Source organism: Schistocerca nitens, chromosome 5 (assembly GCF_023898315.1).
Source record: "Schistocerca nitens isolate TAMUIC-IGC-003100 chromosome 5, iqSchNite1.1, whole genome shotgun sequence".
Classification (NCBI taxonomy): domain Eukaryota; kingdom Metazoa; phylum Arthropoda; class Insecta; order Orthoptera; family Acrididae; genus Schistocerca; species Schistocerca nitens.
The window spans coordinates 224,172,934-224,187,962 of NC_064618.1; the positions used below are offsets into that span (position 1 = coordinate 224,172,934).

Here is a 15,029-nt window from a genome sequence, read left to right on the forward strand (position 1 = left end):
TCCTGTGGATACACGTTACGTGTCTTTAAATCAATGGCTTCCACTGCCTTCTGCATCCTCATGCCGTTGATCATTGCTGATTCTTCCGCCCTTAGGGACAGTTTCCCACCCCAAGAATCTCTGTCTACTCTTCCTCCCTGTTCGACAAGGCCGTTGGCAGAGTGAGGGTGACTTCTTCTGCCGGAAGTCTTCGGCCGCCAATGCTGATTATTAATCAAAATTTGAGCGGTGGCGTGCTTCGAACCCGGGACCAAGTACTTTTTGATTATTAATCAAAGATGCTACCCCTAGATCATGGGTGAACCTCCCTGTCGCTATAGCTGTCCGTAATTGCGGAAGTGTTGCCAGTGGAGGATTTTGTGCACGAACTGATCTCTCAATTATGTCTCATACATGTCTGATGGGATTCATGTCGAGCGGTGTGGGTGGCCAAATCATTCGTTCGAACTTTCCAGAATGTTCGTAAAACTAATCGCGAACAATTGTGGCCTTGTGACATTGTGTATTGTTAACCATAAAAAGGCGTTGTTGTTTGGAAACAGGGCGTGGATGAATGGCTGCACTTGGTCTCCAAGAAACAAACATCGGGAGGATCCAGTCCATCCCATGTAAACATTGCACACATCTTTAAGGAACCACGGCCAGCTTGCACAGTGCCTTGTAGACAATTTGGGTCCATGGCTTCGTGGGATCTGCTACACACTTGAACACTACGATCAGCCCAAACTAACTGAAATCGGTACTCATCTGACCAGGCCGCGGTTTTCCAGTCGTCTACGGTCCAACCCAAAGAAAGCATGTGTTGACAGATGCGAAAATTACCGAACTATCAGTTTAATAAGTCACAGCTGCAAAATACTAACGCGAATTCTTTCAAGACGAATGGAAAAACTGATAGAAGCCGACCTCGGGGAAGATCAGTTTGGATTCCGTAGAAATATTGGAACACGCGAGGCAATACTGATGTTACGACTTACCTTAGAAGAAAGATTAAGGAAAGGCAAACCTACGTTTCTAGCATTTGTAGACTTAGAGAAAGCTTTTGACAATGTTGACTGGAATACTCTCTTTCAAATTCTAAAGGTGGCAGGGGTAAAATACAGGCAGCGAAAGGCTATTTACAATTTGTACAAAAACCAGATGGTAGTTATAAGAGTCGAGGGGCATGAAAGGGAAGCAGTGGTTGGGAAGGGAGTGAGACAGGGTTGCAGCCTATCCCCGATGTTATTCAATCTGTATATTGAGAAGGCAGTAAAGGAAACAAAAGAAAAATTCGGAGTAGGTATTAAAATCCATGGAGAAGAAATTCTGTCAGAGACAGCAAAGGACTTGGAAGAGCAGTTGAACGAAATGGAAAGTGTCTTGAAAGGAAGATATAAGATGAACATCAGCAAAAGCAAAACGAGGGTAATGGAATGTAGTCGAATTAAGTCGGGTGATGCTGAGGGAATTAGATTAGGAAATGAGACACTTAAAGTAGTAAATGAGTTTTGCTATTTGGGGAGTAAAATAGCTGATGATGGTCGAAGTAGACAGGATATAAAATGTAGACTGGCAATGGCAAGGAAAGCGTTTCTGAAGAAGAGAAATTTGTTAACATCGAGTATTGATTTAAGTATCAGGAAGTCGTTTCTGAAAGTATTTGTATGGAGTGTAGCCATGTATGGAGGTGAAACATGGACGATGAATAGTTTGTACAAGAAGAGAATAGAAGCTTTCGAAATGTGGTGCTACAGAAGAATGCTGAAGATTAGATGAGTAGATCACATAACTAATGAGGAAGTATTGAATGGAATTGGGAAGAACAGAAGTTTGTGGCACAACTTGACAAGAAGAAGGTACCGGTTGGTAGGACATGTTCTGACGCATCAAGCGATCACAAATTTAGCATTGGAGGGCAGCGTGGAGGGTAAAAATCGTAGAGGGAGACCAAGAGATGAATACACTAAGCAGATTCAGAAGGATGTAGGTTGCAGTAAGTACTGGGAGATGAAGAAGCTTGCACAGGCTGGAGTAGCATGGAGAGCTGCATCAAACCAATCTCAGGACTGAAGACCACAACAACAACAAACAACAACATGGTCCAACCAATATGAGTCGGACACTAAAGTCTATACCCACCCCCATTTTGTAGCATGTTGCGTGCAGCCTGGATGCACAGAGGTAGACGTGCAACTCTGTGCGTGCGTCCACGAACAATAATAACATAAACCAAGGCTTCAGACCGGTATCGTGAATTGGAAGCGTGATAGACGCTACAGTGTTTGTTTACTGCGGTGCAGAAGTCAACATACACTTCGAGTCAGTCGTTAGTTGCAAGAGAGACGTTGCAGTGGACACAGTGCAAGTGGTGTGGTTCCTTGATATAATAGACGTGTATTGCAATACATAATTCGATCGCGTAACATGGATTCAAAAAGAACCGATATACCAGTGGAGGTGAGGAAAAATACGAAGGTTGGAACTTAAATAGTGGCAACTACTTGTTCACAACCGATACGAAAGAGTTACATGTTTGCAGCAGTTACTGTCCTTCAAAGTAGTCACCAGCGTTGTGTAGACCCCGTTGTCAGCGATCTGGAAGGCGTAGTATACCGTTAGCAGAGCCTGTTCTGTTGATGGTGCGAATGAAGCGGTCTAAAGTTATGGTGATTCTCGTATACGACTGTGATGGTGTTATCCTAACGCATTACGTTCCTGCACGGCAGACCTTCTATGCACAGTATTACTGTTCGTATTTGGAGCATCACCTGCGACCAGCTTTGTGAAAGAAGCGGCGACACTTTCTGCGCAGCCCACCCATCATTTTGCACGACAATGAGCGGGCGCGTACAGCGCAAGTTGTGGCTGCTCTTTTCGGTCGATGGGACTAGGAAGGACTGTTCCATCCACCTTACTCCCCGGACTTTGTGACTTTGATTTGATTCCGAAGATGAAGGAACCACTTCGTGGCATTCGCTTCACAACTGTTCCAGAGATTCTACAGGCAGTAGACCGCTCCATTCGCACCATCAACAGAACCGGCTCTGCTAGCGGTATACTACGCCTTCCACATAGCTAGAAACGGGTTCTACACATCGCTGGTGTCTACTTTGAAAGACAGTAACAGTTGCAAACATGTATCTCTTTCGTATCGGTTGCGAATAAATAGTTGCCACTGTTTAAATTCCAACCCTCGTATTATTGATCTCAGTAAAAAGGGGTTTTCACTGCGGAAAATTGGGGAAATTGTTCGAAGGAGCCATGCAAGTGTCAAAACCGTAATAAGAAATTACAGGGATCGAGGAAGTGTAGAAAACAAAGCTAGATGTAGACGACCACCAAAATTATCTAGCAGGGAGCGCCGACACATCATTAGAAAAGTGAATGCGGATCCCAGAATTACAGCTACGGAGTTGGCATTAGATGTCGCAAATACCAGTGGAAATAATGTTCATCCCATAACAGGACGAAGACTGCTGCACAATCAAGGATTTGAAAATAGAACAGCAAGCAAGAAACCGTTCATAATCAGGGTAAATTATCAGAAGCGCCTAGAATTTGCAACTTTGCACTGAAATATAGATTGCAGATTTTGGAATGCAGTACTTTTCACGGATGAGAGTAAGTTTAACGTCTCCCAGTGTGACGGACAACATAAGGTGTGGCGAAAAAGGAATGAAAGTTGGAAGAAGAGAAACCTTGTCTCTTCAGTGAAGTATGGTGGTGGAAATACTCTTGTGTGTGGTTGCACATCTGGAGCTGGAGTTGGGAATTTAGTATTTATTGAAGGTATTATAGATAAATGGAAGTATCTCACCATCTTAAAGGAGAATCTGAAGCAATCTGCGGAGAAACTGGGACTAACAACAGACAGGGTGTTTCAGCAAGACATGATCCCAAGCATACGGCCATTGTCGTAAAATAATGGCTACTTTACAATGTACCAAAACAGTTGCGTTCGCCTCACCAGTCACCAGACATTAACCCAATTGAACATCTTTGAGAGAAATAAAGCATAGGATAAAAAAATACATCAAAAGCAAAGATGATTTCAAAGCAGCCTTAGTGAAAGAGTGGAATAACTTTACACCCGCGTACACAAAAAAATCGGTGGAATCTATGCCTCGACGTTTGGAAACTGTGAGTGAAGCAGAAGGTGGCAATACAAAATATTAAATTGTGCCTGAAAGTAAAGAACATCACACATTTACTTTTGTACCTGACCGCTGTTTCATTTGTATGCTCTAGATGTCAGTATATCGAATTATTATTAATTATGCAGTGTATGTTGTTTTTCAGTTCCTAACATGTCTGTTTATGTCACAGACAGTGAATACATAGTATTTCTTGATTGATTTTGACTTCAAGTGTTACTTTTAGGTTGTGTGTAGACTGTAGTGTCCGACTGCAGGCGACGTCGTGTTGTTAGCAAAGGCACTCGCGTCGGTCGTCTGCTACCAAAGCCCATTAACACCAAATTTCGCCACAATGTTCTAACGGTACGTTCGTCGTACGGCCCACACCGGTTTCTGCGGTCGTTTCACGTAGTGTTTCTTATCTGTCATCACTAACAATTCTACGCAAACGTCTCTGCCATTGGTTGTTAACACTTTGCCGTCCGCACGTCTCGTACAAATTTATTCGCTTGGCGTCGGCAGCGCTAGTTCGGATTACTTGTCTTGTCGCCGGCCGCTTGTCACCTTTCCGTTGATGACAAGCTTCAAACACATTGTCTTCTGCGCGCTCTAATTTTCCTGAAATCCTCTATTTTGCCGTATCACTCCACGAACTCCAATTTTCTTTTCAAGTAATTCTCTGCAAGTTCTACACTTTCCATCACAAGGTGTCAGTAGTTCCATCACTGTTTTTGCTAAAGGCTGTCCAGTGCAGGAATATATCTTGAATGAGGAAATGTATCCCGTACTCGAATCACACAGCATCCGAATGAGTATGCCGTATTTCGTAATTTTCGACGGACTGTAAACTTCAAAATTTAACCGTCCACGCCACGGTATCATTCCTTCATCAATTGAGACGTTTTGACTTAGATTAAACGTTTCTTTAAACTTTTTGGAAAAATAATCAATTACGAATTGCACTTTGACAAGCCGGTCTGCATTATCCGGTTTATTGTTGCTGTCGGAAAAATGTAAAAATAATAATACTTGTCTGACTCGGTTGCGGGACATCGTTTTGCGAAATATCGGTGTGTCTATCAACGGATTCGTTGACCATAATCACCGATTCATGCTTTTTTTACAGTTACCATAAGGATAGCAAGCCCAAACCATTTTCTGAGTTCGGGTCCCGTAACGTCGACAAATTTGGCATTTTTTAATCCAGTTTCCTTCTATTGCAATTTTGACTGTAGTACCTGTTGGTTTCGTTGCTGATATATTCAATCAGACCGTTCCCAATGTATAATTCTACGATATACTCGACGCTCTGTGTGTCTTTGGGAAATATGTTTGGACCCAGGGATCCTTCAAATTTATTATTGGTCCTCCTTAAATCAAAGTCTGACCACTGTGCACTGTCTTCTTCGTCTGATTCAGCCGAATTAGTTGGCAACTGTAGCTTTCGCCGAATTCTTCTTGGTCGTATTTCACTATCCTCCTACGATTCTGCTTCACTTTCATTTTTTGATATCCAATGTCTTATTCCCAATCGGCCAAGTCGTCCGGAACGTCATTCATCGTAAATAATCCTATTGTCTCTTTCGTCCGCCGTGATGAAAGGGTACAAGTACTTATAAAAACAAAAACTTGCTGTCGTGTGTAACTTATTGTTACCTAAACAAAACGCCAACGGAATGCAAAAGATACTAAAGTGCTGCGCCAGTCACTGCGCGATACTATGCTCACGACACCACTGTGGTGTCGCTGGACGGCTACTACGTTGTGCGCAGTGAGACAGTACGCACAATTTGATATTCACATCACACTCTTGGCACTGTGGCTCTTCGAATATTGAATTATTCCTGAAGTGGAATATCTCAGGCATCTAGCTCCATCTACCATACAGCGTTCAAGGTCTGCTACTTCTCACATGAATCAGTTGGCTACAAATAACAGTTTCCTAAATGCACCCTGTGTATGCCATACTTCCCCCATCTTTATATGTGCATATCGGTGTGCCATGACTTTATTACTTCACTGTATATGACGTTTGCGTATTGAGATTATGAATCAGAGTACTTTGAAACGAATCTGACAGATATGCAATCTTGACTGGGAGGATTTGCCTTTATTATGTGATTTAAGCATCTTTGCTACCGAGGATATTTACTTTCTAACTTAATCCTGTTGGCAGTTCTAGATAAGAATTCTAGAATATATACTTCGTGTACTTTGATGAAGGAGTGTTGGAAAACAGTGTTTAGTAACTCTGTTTTAGTGGCACAGCCATCAATGATATTATCATTGTTGTCGCGCAGTGAAAGTATTGATTGCTTCTTGCCGCTGTTGTACTTTACATGTGACCAAGATCTCTTTGGGTTTTCTGCCAGATTTCGAGAAAGAGTTTCATCGTGAAAACTATTAAAAGCATCTCGCATTGAAGTTCGAGCTAAATTTCGAACTTCCGCAATATTTTGCCAATCTGGGGGGTTTTACGTTATTTTAAATTTGGCGTGCATTTTTCGGTACTTGCGCAACAATGTTCTGACCCGTTTTGAGTACCATGGGGGATCAGTATCATCGCTTATTAATTTATTTGGTATATATCTCTCTATTGCCGTCGATACTGCTTCTTTGAATTTAAACCACATCTGGTCTGCGTTTACATAGTCAGATCGGAAGGAGCGATGTCTCTCAATTTTATTTTGGCCACCCTGTAAATGACAGTGGAGTGCGTTACTGATGGAAGGTGTTATCTGCTAAGTCCGGATGCACAGCTAATGAAATAAACGGAAGAATACAAATGGCTTGAGACTCTTTTAGTGGCCTAAATGGATTTTTCCAACCGAAGTTTCCGGTGTATGCGAAACAGAAAGTTTCCAAGCGGTGTGCATTTTGAATCAGAGTAGCAGACCTTTAACGTGGGAAGCATTCAAAACAGAGAGTTCCTCACCAAGCAATGGAGAGATGCTTGTAGAGAATCACTGGGAAAGACAGGGAAACTAATAAATGGAAGTGGGACTTTGTGTGACAGCAATAAAAATGAAATTGAGATGGACAGGACGTTTAATCTGGTGAGTGGCTGGTAGTTGGACCAAAGAACTTCTTTCAAGATAGAAGAAAAAAGTATGATGGATAAGTGGTCGGATGTGGGTGGGCAAACACAAATCCAGCAGTGGAAGCAAAATGGCTGATGGCAGTGATCGAATAAGTATTATCGTCTAACGAAATAAGAACAAAAGAGATAATTTTTAAAAAAATGATTTAGTCGTGACGATACCATAATGGGGCACTGTTTTTACCCCTCAGAAAATTACATTTACGTTTCTCAGGGAGAAGAAATAAAAACTTTCTGGTTTGCTGTTGACATTGTAATTCTGCCGGTGACGATAAAGGGCTCGGAAGAACAGTTGAACGAAATACATAGTGCTTTTGGAAAATGGTATAAGATGAATATCAGCCACAGTATAACAGGGGAATGGAATCTAACCTAATTAAATCAGGTGGTGCTGGTAGAATTCGATTACGAAATGAGGCACTAAAAGTAGGCGATGCCTTTTGCTATTCTGGCAGCAAAACAACTGACGATGCTCTAAATAGAGACGATATGAAATGCAGACACACGATAGCAAGAGCAGCTCTTCTGGACAACAGATATCTATTAACATCGAATAGGAGGTCGATTATTAGAAAATCTTTTCTGGAAGATTGGCACTTAGCTTTGTACGATAGTGAAACGAGAGCGATAAGCAGGTCTTACAGGAAGAGAATAGAAACTTTTGAAATGCTGTGTTCATAAGATTGTTAAAAATTAAATGGGTACATCGAATAATCAATGAGAAAGTAATGAATCGAATAGAGGGAAAAAAAATTGCGGCAGTACTTCACCAAAGGAGGGATCGACCGAAAGGACGCATCCTGAGGCATGAAGGGGACATGAGTTTGGTAACAGAAAGAGGTGTGGAGGGTAAAAATCGTAAAAGGAGGCCAAATCTGAATGTAGTAAGCAAGTTCAGTACCAGTGTCGCAACAGTTGTGCAGAAATGAAGAGGCTTTCACAAGATATACTGGGGTGGAGAGCTGCATAAAACCAGTCTTTGGACTGAAGACCCCGTCAACGTGAACAACAACATCTATCACACACTGAGGTGAAAAGTCTTGGGATACCTCCTGATATCGTGACCTCCTTTTGCCAGGCGCAGAGCGGCAATTCAACATGGAATGGACTCAACAATCGTAGGAAGTCCTCTGCAGAAATACTGACCCATGCTGCTTCTATAACCGTCCACAATCGCGAAATTTTTGCTGATGCAGGATGTTGTGCGCGAATTACTCTCTCAGTTATGTCCCATAAATGTTTGTTGAGATTCAGATCGGATGTTCTGGGTAGCCAAAAATTCGCTCGAATTGCCCAGAACGTACTTCAAATCAGTAGCGTGCAATTGTGACCCCGTGATATGACGTCGTTGTTTTGGAACATGAAGTCCATATATGGCTGCAAGTAGTGTCCAAGTAGCCAAACACAACCATTTCCAGTCAATGATCGGTTAAGTTGCACAAGAGGGCCCATGTCCATTCCATGTAAACAGAGCCTACACCATTATAGGGCCACCACCGCTTGCACATTGACTTGTTGAGAACCTGGGTCCATTGGTTCGTGGGATCTGCGCCACACTGAAACCAACCATTAGCTCTTACCAGCTGAAATCGCTGAAATCGGGAATCATCTGAAGAGGCCGCGGTTTGCCAGTTGCCTAGGGTTTAAACGTTAAGGTCACGAGTTCAGGAGAGGCGCTGCAGGCAGTGTCGTGCGGTCGTTTGCTGCAGATTTCACCACACCATCCTAACTGATGTCCCACAATGATTTTTACAGTTGTTTCACACATTGTTGCTTGTCTGTTAGCACTGACAACTCTGCACAGACGCCGCCGCTCTCGCCGTTAAGTGAAGGCTGTCAGCCGTTGCTTTGTCCAAGGTGAAAGGATATGCCAGAAATCTGGTGTTCTCTTGCTAATATGTATCTCGGAATATTGAATTCCCTAACGAATTCCGAAATGGAATATCCCATGTGTCTAGCTCCAACTACCGTTGTGCGTTCAAAGTCTGTTACTTCTCCTCGTGTGGAAACCTTTTCACATGAATCACCTTAGTACAAATGAAATCTCCGCCAATGCACTGAACTTGTATGTCTTGTGTAAGTGATACTACCGCCATCTACATCTGTGCTTGTCACTGTCCCACGGGCTTTATCACCCACAGTGAAAAAAAAAGGAGGAAGATAAGTGTTTAACGTTCCGTCGAGAAGGAGAGATGGAGCACAAGCTCGGGTTAAGGACAGCAGGGAAAGATACCGGCCATGCCCTTTTTCCCGGAATTTGCGTTAAGTGAATTACGAAAATCACGAGAAACCTAAATCAGTATATCTACACTGGGATTTGAACCATCGTCCTCCCGAATGTGAGTCCGATGTACTATCCACTGCGCTAGCTCGTTCTGCGCCTAACTTAGACAGCCCAGAAATGAGAGGACAAACCTTAAACTAATGTGGAAGATGCACATGCTTCAAACGGCCGAAAATAAGGCGTATTTCGAATAGGAATCAGTGATTTAGTTTTCTTTCCTGTCTATGCGTCAGTAAAAAATCAATCCGTTTGACTCAAATCGTGAGTTTGCTTTCCACACTGGAAGCAACCTACCAACGACGCTGCATTGAAGGCGCTGAAGAAATCGAGACCGGCTGTTTAGCAACGTAATCTGGCGATACGAATGCGGTAGTCAGAAGAGATAAGAAGCTATCGGTATCTGGGAAATTTCATTCCAGTAGCGTTCCTATTAATCCATGGCAAGGAGGAAATGGAGTGTCGTAGTACGTTTGTACGACGGTTTAACGGGATTGGAAGGGATGCAGCTGTTCACTCGGAATAGTAAAATTCCGGACAATGAAAGATCACAAGCAGTGCAACAATAACAGACAGCAGCATAGTAAAATGTGTGTCGCAATGGAGACGATCACAGCTGATAAATGCTCAAAACTGTATATTCACAGAGACATTCGTAAAGTAACTTCGTATTCACTGGTCTCTACCAACGATGTCCGCCACCGGTAGCTGAGTGGTCAGCGCGACAGAATGTCAATCCTAAGGGTGGTTAGATTTCCTGCTGGCTCGGAGATTTTCTCCGCTCAGGGGCTGGGTGTTATGTTGTCCTAATCATCATCATTTCGTCCTCATCGACGCGCAAGTCGCCGAAGTGGCGTCAAATCGAAAGACTTGCACCCGGCGAACGGTCTACCCGACGGGAGGCCCTAGTCACACGACATTTCATTTCATCAACGATCATTTCACCGGTTCACTGTGCCATGTGCTGCAAGGAGCACGTTCAACACAAGGCTGTGCACACTGATGAGCCAAAACATTATGCTTAATAGCTTATTTTTCCGTATTTGGACGAGATACATCAATGACTCTGCATATCAGGGATCCGACTTATTTTTTAGCTTGTGGAGGTATGTGACATTACATGTCTACGCACAGGCCATGAAATTTGCTTAAATAACGGGCCGATGATTAGTATACACGGTGATGGTGCCCTATAGCGACCCAGATGCGTTCCACCGGATTTACATAAGGCGAATTTGATCACCGAGACATCAACTTGAGTTCACTATAACGCCCCTCAAACCATTGTAGGACGGTTCTGGCTCTGACAAGGGAACCTCCCCATCGCACCCCCCTCAGATTTAGTTATAAGTTGGCACAGTGGATAGGCCTTGAAAAACTGAACACAGATCAATCAAGAAAACAGGAAGAAGTTGTGTGGAACTATGAAAAAAATTAGTAAAATATACAAACTGAGTAGTTCATGTGCTAGATAGGCAACATCAAGGAGAATATGAACTCAGGAGCGCCGTAGTCCCGTGGTTAGCGTGAGTAGCTGCAGAACGAGAGGTCCTTGGTTCAAGTCTTCCCTCGGCTGAAAATTTTACTTTCTTTATTTTCGCAAAGTTATGATCTGTCCGTTCGTTCTTTGACGTCTCTGTTCACTGTAATAAGTTTAGTGTCTGTGTTTTGCGACCGCACCGCAAAACCATGCGATTAGTAGACGAAAGGACGTGCCTCTCCAATGGGAACTGAAAACATTTGATCGCAAGGTCATAGGTCAACCGATTCCTCCACAGGAAAACACGTCTGATATATTCTATACGACACTGGTGACGGTATGTGCGTCACATGACAGGAATATGTTGTCGACCCACCTAACTTGTACACTTGGCGAATGGGTAAAAAGATTCTTCTATCTTGCCCGATTTAGGTTTTCTTGTGGATGTGATAATCACTCCCAAAAAAGTGGTGAAAACATAAGAGTTTGTGACATAAACTGAAAATAAAAAATTAAATTTTTCATTCGAGAGAAGCCTTGAACCAAGGACCTCTCGCTCCGCAGCTGCTCACGCTAACCACGGGACCACGGCACTGCTGAGCTGATGTAGTCCTTGATGTTGCACATCTTCCAGATGGACTACTCAGTTTGTATATTTTGCTTATTTTTTCATAGTTCCACACAGCTTCTTCCTGTTTTCTCGATTGATCTGTGTTCAGTTTTTCAAGGCCTATCCACTGTGCCAACTTATAATTAAATCTGAGGGGGGTGCGATGGGGAGGTTCCCTTGTGAGACAGGGACAGTTATACTGCTGAAAGATAACATCGCCGTCGGTGAAGGTATCAGGCACGAAGGGATGCAGGTGGTACGCAGCTGTCAGTGTGCCTTCGATTTCTACCACAGGTTCCATGCAGTCGCTGCATAATGTCTCCCATAGTATAATAATGCCCCCACCAGCTTGCGTTCGTGGTGCCCCGCACGTTTCGAGCCGCCGTTCACCTCGATGATGGTCTTTGTGGAGGCGACCAGCGATCTAGTGTAACAGAAGTGTGATTCACCCGAAGAACTGACACGTTTCCATTGATCGGCGGTCGAATCTCGATAGTGCCGTTCCCACTTAAATTATAATTGACGATGTCGTTGGGTCAACACGTGAACACACAGGGGTGGTCAGCTGCAGAGCCCCATGTTCAAAAGTATACGATCTACGGTGTGCTCCGAAACACTTGTGCGTGAACCAACATTGTACTCTTTCGGCAGAGATACCACAGATCACCGTCTATCCTCCTTTATAGAACAAACAAGCCTCCAAACCCCACGTTCTGTAACGGGTCGTGGACGTCCAACCATTTAGCGTCTAGAGGTAGTTTCGCTGTCCTTGTACCTCTTTCCGTAGGTGCTGACGGCAGTAGCACGTGAACATTCGACCATTTTCGCCGTTTTCGAGATGTTCGTCCACAGCCTCTGCGTAATAATAATCTGCCTAGGTCAAAGTCCGTTATCTCACTGTATTTCTCCTTTGCAGCTCATATCTTCCCTAGGGTGATCCTCCTCCCCTGTCTGTTCCGCTTACATAATCTTGTTAACGCGTCACGTACCCGCAACGTCACCTGGCGTCATCCAACGTTGCTGTGGGCAGTGATCATAGAGTTTTGGCTGATCATTTTATATGCTTTTACAACAAGTTCTGTTCTGAAGTGACCATTTCACGGCCGAAACCGTTTACAGTCCGAAATTACTTTGTAACTGTGTTGATGTACAAACAGTTTTGGAAATACCGAATGAGTTCAGGTCATTGGTTTATTTCGTAAGTCATTACGAAATGTGGGATTGTGTTAATAATAGTACTCGGACTTTCAAATAGGGCAATAGGAAGTAGGATTATGAATAGGGTGACAATGTGTAAAGAAAATTAATGGTTTGTAACTATACTATAGTTAGAGAAAACCGTACTCTGAATTTATATCGAGGTCAAAAGGAACTTTGGCAGCTATAACAATAATATCGATTAGTGCTATCGTATGATGAAAGACGGCAGTCTTCTATGAAACCGTCTTTAATTGGTCCCTTCTGTATCATCGCTAAGGAAAAATAATTATGAATGAAATTTCTTTTCAATGACAATCATTGCTGCTACGACAGTGTGCCAAACACGTACGCGACAACTAGCACATCTTAAACGCGCTCCTCACATGTGTTCGCGAGCACCAAGATTCCATAAGCAGAACTCTTTTTTTTTTTTTTGAGTCATAAGTCTTGTCACTGGTATGATGCAGCCCGCCACGAATTCCTCTCCTGTGCCAACGTCTTCACCTCAGAGTAGCAACTGCATCCCCGCCCTCAGTTATCTGCTGGCTGTATTAAAAAACGGTTCAAATGGCTCAGAGCACTATGGGACTTAACATATGAGGTCATCAGTCCCCTAGAACTTAGAACTACTTAAACCCAACTAACCTAAGGACATCACACACACATCCATGTCCGAGGCAGGATACGAACCTGCGACCGTAGCGGTCTCTTGGCCAGGAATGCCCTTTTTGCCAGTGCTAGTCTGCTTTTCATGGCCTCCTTGCTCCGTTCGTCATGGGTGATTTTGGTGCCTAGGTATCAGAATTCCTTAACTTCATCCACTTCTTGATCGCCAATCCTGATCTTAAGTTTCTTGCTGCTCTTATTTCTGCTACTTCTCATTACTTTCGTTTTACTTCGATTTACTCTCAATCTATATTCTGTACTCATCAAACTGCTCATTCCGTTCAGGAGATCATGTAATTCTTCTTCACTTTCACTTAGGATAGAAATGTCATCAGCGAATCGTATCATTGATATCCTTTCACCTTGAATTTTAATTCCACTCTTGAATCTTTCTTTTATTTCCATTGCTTCATCGATATATAGATTGAACAGTAGGGGCGATAGACTACATCCCTGTCTTACACCATTTTTAATCCGAGCGATTCGTTCTTGGTCTTCCACTCTTATTAGTCCCTCTTGGCTCTTGTAACGGCACTCATAAGCATCATTTTTCCGCATGTGCACCTGGCCTGTTGGTTCTGAGAGTTTCCGTGCGTAGATGAGGTAACTGGAGGTTTAATCTTTATTAGCTTTATTTGTAAAGTTATCTGCCTTTCAGACCCTCAGGCGATCATCGAGATGTCGTCTTTCAGATGTTTCAAATTTTCTGATGTTGAGCATAAGCGTAGAGGTTATCGTTCAGTATCCTGGTCGAGGTTGGGTAGTACCGATGTCCTAGACATGTGGGAAGCTATGCCTAAACTGCTCTGTGTTTTGAAACAGTTGAATGGCTTTTCTTTAGGATGTGCTGTTTGGTACTTTTCAAATGCTATTTGATATCGGAGCTTTTCCAATCGGATACTCTGATCATCTACTTACCAGGCACCCGAAGACAAAACTTACGCTTAGCGACGGACGCCATCGACCGGTTTCAGTCTCAAATGACAAAGGCGAGTTGCGAGGAGCTATGAGTTCGTCTGAGTCAGTGATGGCATCGTGGAGGGCACCGTTCAGGTGGGAAGATGTGTTCATGAATTTCCACTCTGTATTCTAAATATTACGCTATTACATTGGGAAACACTTAATTATGAACTTGGTTATCATGTTTATAGCTGTAGTTACAATAAGCGGGTGTTTCTGCTTGTATTCTTACAACATTATTTTTTCGTCTAACCATTGATAGTGTAGCGCGAGTGAGAATGGCTGATGTAACCAGGTAACTTGCTACAGGTTGCGTTGATAATGTGAGCTGGGTGGCAGCATCATGAAGCCAAGTGGATGTCCGCTGATGAACCATAGAGATGGAAGAGAAATTTGATGAAACTGTTTTCATTACCTTTTCTTTTAAACTGTGAAAATATTAGCTGTATGGAAGAGAAAAACAGTTGTTTCATATTTAGTAGTTCGAAAAAAAGGAAGTAAAACGTGATGAGAGTAATATAAGGCTCTTTTTTTATTATTATTATTTATTTTATGGCCTTCATTGGACCACTGTAGTCAAAAATACAAAGTTCTAAACAAGTTGTTACACATGG

The 15,029-nt window shown here is 43.0% G+C and overlaps 1 protein-coding gene across 1 annotated transcript in view; it reads left to right on the forward strand.

Moving 5' to 3' along the window:
* The window catches only part of LOC126260352 (peptidoglycan recognition protein 1-like), a 127,186-nt gene that overhangs the window by 45,325 nt on the left and 66,832 nt on the right, over window positions 1-15,029 (forward strand). The gene's annotated exons all lie outside the window — the stretch shown is intronic.